The sequence below is a fragment of the Notolepis coatsorum genome, assembly GCF_963971535.1.
Source record: "Notolepis coatsorum genome assembly, chromosome: 5".
NCBI lineage: Eukaryota > Metazoa > Chordata > Actinopteri > Aulopiformes > Paralepididae > Notolepis > Notolepis coatsorum.
Window position 1 is genome coordinate 132,688,430 of NC_140169.1, and position 8,705 is coordinate 132,697,134.

Below are 8,705 nucleotides of genomic sequence, written 5' to 3' on the forward strand. Positions count from 1 at the left end.
CCTGGTCTACAAGATACACTACATGACCAAGGTACCCATGTACATGTCAAAATACTTCCCAAAGGTCAGTGAATACCATGATCACAACACCAAAGGGAGCTCCACAAATCATGTCAAACCCAGATTCGGCTCAAACAAGGGACTAAACACGTTTCGCAATTATGCCACATCAATGTGGAACGCCCTACCCAAAGCTGTAAAGGAATGTGAATCACTACCCCACTTTCGAAACCACTCTCAAAGAACACCTACGGGAGACTGCATTCGAAACTGGCCCCTGTAAATGTCCTAACCCAACCCCCTCCAATGTACAGTAATTTACCTAGTATGGTTTTGTCAATATTCCAATGTACAGTTTTGCTTGTTTGTACAGTGTGACCCCCCAACCCCCTCCAGTGTACAGTAAATTACCTAGTATGGTTGTCAATATTCCAATGTACAGTTTTGCTTGTACAGTTGTACAGTGTTTCCCCCCCCCCAACCCCTCCTACCCAACCCCCCCCCCCCCCCCCCCCCCCCCCCCACCCAACCCCACCCAACCTCCTCCAATGTACAGTTTTTACGTCAAATGTATATACTCCCTTTTCTGGACTCTTTTTGTATCACAAACAGTACTGTATTTGCAAATCTGGTATGTCATAAATGTATAGATGTAGCAGTACTGTCTATCTGTATGTCATGTATGTCATATATGTCCTGATGAATTGAAAATGGGGGACCCTGATGTAAACAAGATGAAAGTATTTTTCTGGTCTGCATCCCCTTAACAATTGTGTGTATTGAGCTGTACTGTATTGTACCCATTCTGCAATCTGTTAATAAAGTTTTCAATCAATCAATCAATCAATCATATCCACAGTCACGATGGACTTCAAGTGTTGTGAAGTGACTGTGGCACGTAGCGGTACTGCAAGTAAACTCACTCCCCCTTAAAAGGCATCCAGACACATTACCAAGAAGTGAATTCACCTCTTGGTATGGTCTGCCAAGTCACAAGTCAAAGTCTGACAGGTCAATTTATTTTTACTGTTTGCATACAAGGTGGTCCGCAAATGTTCTTGATAACAATCTAGTGGGCCGTATAAACAAGACGTTTGGGAACCACTGATATAGACGATCTCTGCGTTCTATGCATATATGGCCTGGGCATATAACTGTTCTAACAGCACTATATAATCCATTTCAGACAGAACGCACGCAATAAGTTATAATAATAATAATTATTATTATTGAAAAGTTCTGGATTTTTAAAGTCGTATTTGGGGGCAATTGACCAATGGTAGGATTTTCTTTTCTTTTTCTCATCTGGGTAAGAATTTCTTATCTGGTGCTCTCGACCACTCTTAGAATTTGGTCTTGCCTAAGAGAAAAGCAACAATAAGAAAACATTGCTGAATCCCAGGTAAGAACAAAATAAGAGGAAATGCTAGTTAAGAACGAAATCTGATCTTGTATCGCTTCGTGAATGAGGCCCAATGATCTCTTTTCCCAGGGAAGCCTGGCCAGGACTGCAGCTTAAAACATCGAATTTTGACAGTTAAAACAGACAATGCAAAAATTACACAATAAAGAGTTAAATAATGGGCCTTTCATATAGAGCAGGAGCAAGAACGATATGAGGCTATGATTCCAAGTTACTCACAAGGTTTGTAAATGTTCTAAGAGAAATTAGCTCCTTCAGGTCCAGAGGGCTCTGTAGTGAATTCCAGGCAGCGGGTGCAAAGTGCATGAAGGAGTGCTTGCCGAATTCAGTGCGAACTTTGGGGATATGTAGCAGATAACAGTCATTGGAACGTAAGGGGGAAGTACTCTGGGTTCTTAAAATATAACCACATAAATATTGGGGGAGTAGGCCTAAAATGGCTTTATATATAAAGGTGTGCCAGTGTGAGAGACGACGTGCAGCCAATGAGGGCCACTCAACTCTGCCATAAGGTACAGTGGTGAGTGAGGGCTTTGCAACATGTGACGGACGTCAGGGCATTGTGATACACAGAGTCCAGAGATTGCAAACATTTTGCAGGGGCGTGCATATAAAGTGGCCAAGAGGGTCGCCATAATCCAATACAGGAAGAAAGGTGGCTGCATCTAACTTCTTCCTGGCAGCAAATGTAAAGCATGTCCTGTGGCGATAAAAGAAACCCAATTTCAGTTTTAACCTTTTGATCAGGTTCTCAAGAAAGCCGATCATCGATCAAAACACCCAGGTATAACAAGGCACTAAATCGATCGTGTTTCCTTGTAAGGAGAACACATTGGGAGGGGGCACAGGTATCTTCCTGCCTTTAGAAAAATGCATTAGTTCGGTTATAGAAACATTTATAAACAAGTTTCAAGTCTATAATCTGACGTTCCACAAGGTTAATTAAAGGCAATCTGTAAGTAGCCAAGGGCCTCAGCAAGGCTGGAATCAATGATGTAGGTGCGGCAGCTTCTTCCTTGTCCTCCTCACTGACATCTTCATCAACAAGAAAAAGAAGAACAACAAATACGATCTACTAATCTAATCTAAATAATGAATGAATAGATCATATAAATATCTAATCAATAATCGAAGTAGGTCATATTTAATATGAAATAAATACAAGTTTAATGTTAGGTTTTGTTGTGGTAATTGTTGTGTTTTGGTAAGAATAAAAAGAAAGATTTAGTTTTATTTTAGTATATATTTTTTTGTATTCTATTTAATCCAATTCTATTCACTGTTTCTCACTGTTCAAAAGTTCATGTTGCATGGTGGTTGTAACATGAAAGGTAACAACCAAACAGCTAGTCTACAGTAAATGAGGAACAGGAAATAACAGCTGATTGTAATCACCTACTATCCTCATGTGTCCTCATCAGAGCCGGTCCTCCCCACACACCAATCTGACATCAGCAGGCCAGGGACTGGAAATTGGTGACACTTAAGGTCATCATATTTGGCTCCTGTTAATATACAACATTTTGGCTTTTGAGACACCAAATGTCCTCATCCTGTTGAAATGAGGCTAGTAATGATGGAGGTACTGTATGATGGGGGAAGAGAAAACAAGCCATTAAACCCATTTGAGGGAAGACTGATTTAGGCTTATTTTTCTTTATTTTACATTAAAGGTGCACTATGTAGTTTTGTGAGAGTCAGAAGAGTGAATAATAAATAAGGTCAATTTTCATAGCGCAATAAACAAACTGTCCTCTGATGAAGATTGGATCGCTGCAACACTGTTCGAAGCTAGAAAGCTTCCTGAAAGGTTATTATTATTTCATTGCCGTTGTTTACAAAGGCAGAACCCACAATTTTGTTAACAAACATATTTTGTTGTATGGTTCACAGTGCTTTGCAATTATTTAGTTTTCTTTTAGGATAACTTAAGATAACATAAAATAGAATAAGTCTAAGTTATTCTAAGAATAGTTACAGTAATGTCTTTTTCAGGCTCTGCAAAGAAATCCCCCTCCTCCGAACCAGCATCGTGCACCTTTAGGTTTTCTACCATCAAAAGATTATGTGCTTGGATTTCTGTGTATTTTTTAATATTAAAAAGATGATGTGCTTGGCTTTCTGTGTAGTTCTGAATATAAAAAATATGATGTGCTTGGATTTCTGTGTATTTTTGAATATTAAAAAAGCTGATGTGCTTGGCTTTCTGTGTAGTTCTGAATATTAAAAATATGATGTGCTTGGATTTCTATGTATTTTCTAATATAAAACATATGCTGTGCTTGAATTTCTGTGTATTTTTTAATATTAACATTAAATGGAGGACTTTTGGAGGTATAGTGAATAAGAATGATATATATGTTGTCTCTGTAAAGCAGAGATTTCGTGAATAAGAATGATATATGTTGTCTCTGTAAACAAGAGAGTTCATGAATAAGAATGATATACTGTATATTGTATGTTGTCTCTGTAAACCAGAGGGTTAGTGAATAACATTCAGCTAAAAACATTACTGTTTAAACAGGCCTTTGGGTAATGTATTTCTTCCCAAACGCACACATACACACACCTGCTTTCTCTCTCTCTCTCTCTCTCTCTCTCTCTCTCTCTCTCTCTCTCTCTCTCTCTCTCTCTCTCTCTCTCTCTCTCTCTCTCTCTCTCTCTCCTCTCTTCCTCCCTCCATCTCTCTTATGCACACATTTTAAATACTTTATTTGAATCCACAGATTACATCTATATACGTCGCTCACACACAGGGTTTGAATTTCAACAGAGGTTCCACGTGTTTTTGAGGACACCTCATGGGTACAGAGAGCATTGTCTGGCTAAACAGTGCAGATTGAACCAAATCCTGCCAGGTGCTTGTCCTCAAGCCACAAACTATAAGTCTATGATAGATATGGCCATGGTTGCCAAATATTAGGACCACCAACAAAAAATGCTCTGAGTTTCGTAAAAGTCAGTCAAAGCTTACTAAAAGCACGAGCAGTGAACTCCAAGCCCACGTGACTGAACTCAAACTAGAAAGAAACAGACTAAGAAACGACGTAAACTCCATGATCAAAACTGCAAAAAAGAATTTCATCAATGACAAAACTGAGGAAAACAAAAACAAACCACGTGAACTTTGGAAATTACTCAATAATCAACTAGGATGCAGTAAAAAACTTAAAACCAGATTCTCAAACATAAACATAAAAACGGACAACACGCTCATCACAGATAAGCTGGATGTAGCCAATTACTTAAACATTTTCTTCACAAACATAGCCACAACACTGGTAAACAAACTACCCTCCCACTCAGGGCTTTATGGGGTAGAACACATAGTAGCTTACTACAAAAACCTAGGGGTCCGCAAGGACGACTTCAAGCTGGAAATGGTAACAACAGATGAGGTACTCAATAAACTGAGCGCCCTCCAACCTAACAAGGCCACTGGCCATGACAACATCCCCTCCAAATTCCTCAGAGACTCAGCAGCCGCCATCACCCCAATCATCACACACATAATAAACCTCTCCATAAAACAGGGACACGTCCCCAAGGACTTCAAAATTGCGAGGGTGACCCCTCTGCACAAAAAGGGCAGCAAATTAGACCCAGGCAACTACCGCCCTGTTTCTATTCACACCTCCATCTCGAAAGTCATGGAAAAAATTGTCTACGAACAGGTCGAAAAGTACCTAGCGGAAAAAAATCTAATTTACGAATTCCAATCTGGCTTCAGAACATCCCACTCCACTGACACATGCCTTCTCTATTTCAATGACCACATCAAACAAGAGGTGGACGCAGGCAAATACTGCGGCATGGTCATGCTGGACCTACAAAAGGCCTTTGACACGGTCAATCACTCCATTCTGATTGACAAGCTAAAAGCAATTGGTTTTGATAGTCTATCAGTGAGCTGGATGCAATCCTACCTTGAGGGGAGGGAACAGATGGTGGAGGTAAACGGTACCCTATCCCCCCCCCTCACAGTGAGCTGTGGTGTTCCACAAGGAAGCATACTAGGACCGCTACTGTTCCTAATTTATGCAAATGACATGTCGTCAGCTTGTGACTGCAACTTGTTCCTGTTTGCGGACGACTCAGCCCTGCTGGTCTCTGACAAGAACAAGTTACAGGTTGAAAAAACCCTCAGCTCGGAACTAGGCAGAATCTGCATATGGCTCGCTGATAACAAACTATCATTACACATGGGCAAAACAGAGTCCATTCTCTTCGGTTCAAATAACAAACTCAGCAAGACCGACGGCTTCTCAGTTACAGTGGGTGACAATATTGTCACAAGGAAAGATGAAATTACCTACCTGGGTTCCATCCTAGAGGCTAATCTCTCCTGTGACAAAATGGCATCCAATGTAATAAAAAAAGTCAACCAACGAACTCGATTCTTGTACCGGATCTCCTCTCTGGTAAACAAGAATACCCTGAAGACTCTGGCAGGAGCACTCATTCAGGGGTACTACGACTATGCTTGCACCTCATGGTACCAAAGCACCTCAAAGGCGCTAAAAACAAAATTACAAACATCTCAAAACAAACTGGTCAGACTACTGCTTGACCTTACTCCTAGAACCCACCTCACCCCTGCCCACTTTGACAACCTAGGATGGCTTAGAGTAGACGACAGAGTACAGCAACTTGCAATGGGCCTGGTCTACAAGATACACTACACGACCAAGGTACCCATGTACATGTCAAAATACTTCCCAAAGGTCAGTGAATACCACGATCACAACACCAGAGGGAGCTCCACAAATCATGTTAAACCCAGATTCGGCTCAAATAAGGGACTAAACACGTTTCGCAATTATGCCACATCAATGTGGAACGCCCTACCCAAAGCTGTAAAGGAATGTGGATCACTACCCACTTTCAAAACCTCTCTCAAGGGACACCTACGGGAGACTGCAATTCAACACTGGCCCCTGTAAATATCCTAACCCAACCCCCTCCAATGTACAGTCATTTACCTAGTATGGTTTTGTCAATAGTCCAATGTACAATTTTGTTTGTTTGTACAGTGTCTCCTCCCCCCCCCCCTCAATGTACAGTTTTACTTGTTTATACAGTGTGCCCCCCCCCCCCCCCCCCCCAACCACCTCCAATGTAAATTACCCAGTATGGTTGTCAATATCCCAATGTACCCAACCCCCCCCACCCAACCTCCTCCAATGTACAGTTTCTACGTCAAATGTATATACTCCCTTTTCTTGACTCCTTCTGTATCACAAACAGTACTGTATTTGCAAATCTGGTATGTCATAAATGTATAGATGTAGCAGTACTGACTATCTGTATGTCATGTATGTCATATATGTCCTGATGAATTGAAAATGGGGGACCCTGATGTAAACAAGACGAAAGTCTTTCTCTGGTCTGCATCCCCTTAACAATTGTGTGTATTGAGCTGTACTGTATTGTACCCATTCTGCAATCTGTTAATAAAGTTTTCAATCAATCAATCAATCAACCAAGGCCTCTGACAGTGCAGCCAAGGACTGACCATTTTGACCCGTTTTACCAAGAAGGCTTTGTTCCACACACAGGGACAACCTATCTCAAGGAACAGCACTTATCTCCGGTCTTCCACGACTCACCACCCCACCCTCCCTTGTTTGTTTTATGGATTCCTTCGCCAAGGCTGAGCAACGTGATACTTCTCCGATATACTCTTGTCACGGCTAGATACCCTACTCATTGTTCAAATCACACTATTAATGTCTCTAATTTAATTGCAGTCCCCCTGCAGCCTTCTGTTGCTATTCCTGTCCCTGCTCTAAACACTCCACTTGACCCACTTGCCTTTACACTAAGAATAGAAATGGACTAAGTGAATCTTGGCTGAAAAAAAGTATCAATGACTGTGTTCTTTCTGTGACTGACTGTGCTAGATTCTGTCATCAGGCCAAGATGTTTTGAACTGCTGGCTCTCTTCTCTACTCTGTGGTTATAGTAGGGTCTATAGACTCCTGTCTGCTAATATAGCTAGCGGAACTCGTTTATCTGTATTCCGATGCTGAGCTGATTGTATAGTGGGTGATTCTATCCTGAATTGGTTCAATTACACTTGGAGTTTGGTGGTAGCCTAAATTTAACTCAGTTGATAACAGAACCCACTAGACATAATTTGAACGATTGTTCAAGATCCACTTTAATTGATCTTGTATTTTCCAATAGAATTGACAAAATTATGGGCAGCTAGGTGGCGCAGTGGGAAAGGTGCTCGCCACCAACGCAGGAGATGCTGGGTTCGAGCCCAGCTCTCGGCATTGCTACCAGCTTGGCTGGTCGTTCATACTAATACAATTGGCAGTATTAGGGGGTGGGAAGCTTGTGGGTGGGGATCGGACGTTGTGGACAGCGACTCCTACAGGTCGGTTGGTGCGCCTGAGCAGTAGAATCAGGAAGCGACGAGGGCGGCGTGTCCCTCCCATGCAGACCCTCGCCGCTGAGAGATCGCGCTGTGCAGCTGAAAAGATGCGACGGCTGCCTCCTCGAGTACCGGAGGGGACACGTGATGCAAGGCTTGGTCCACATTGCAGCCGACCAGTGGGAGGCATGGCCTAACAGCGTTCGAGACAGGGGAGGGTAGAATTGGACAATACGAAATTGGGGACGGGACAAAAACAGGTAATGAGGAAATTTTTTATATTTTTTAATGAGCATGTTTGTTTAATGGATATTTTACATAGCGATTGTGTCTGTACGTCTGACATTTCGGGAACCAAATTTGGGTTGTTGCTGAACCTGCTCCATTCAAGAAACTCAGAGTAAAGGACAGAGTAACTCCCTGGTTCTCACGCAATTTAAAAAAAAGGAATAGTGTCTGGTCTCGCGCCAGCAAGAATAATATATCACACCCATGCAGAAAATACACACGACGGTCCACTACAGGATAGTGCGTCAGTGTCACAATAAATGGTTATGGTGCGTGAAGCGGACACGCAGGTACAGTATGAAGGTGCGGTCAGTGGTGCGTTATTGAAATCATCTGTGGTTGCACGCACCACGTGCACGCGCGCTCCCGGCGCATGCGCGCGCTCCCGCGAATGCGCATTTAATGTCCCCTCGCTTGAGCACAGACTAAAGACAAAACTAACATCAACACAAGTGACCACCAAGAGCGGATAGTTTAGTCTAAAAAAGGATCGGCAAGGATTGTTAGCTACATTGTTAGCTACATGCTAACGTGACTGGAATATGCCAGTATAACAGTATAGCATTGTGGCTAGAAGCTAACGCTAGCTCACGTTAACCACCCAGCACCAAA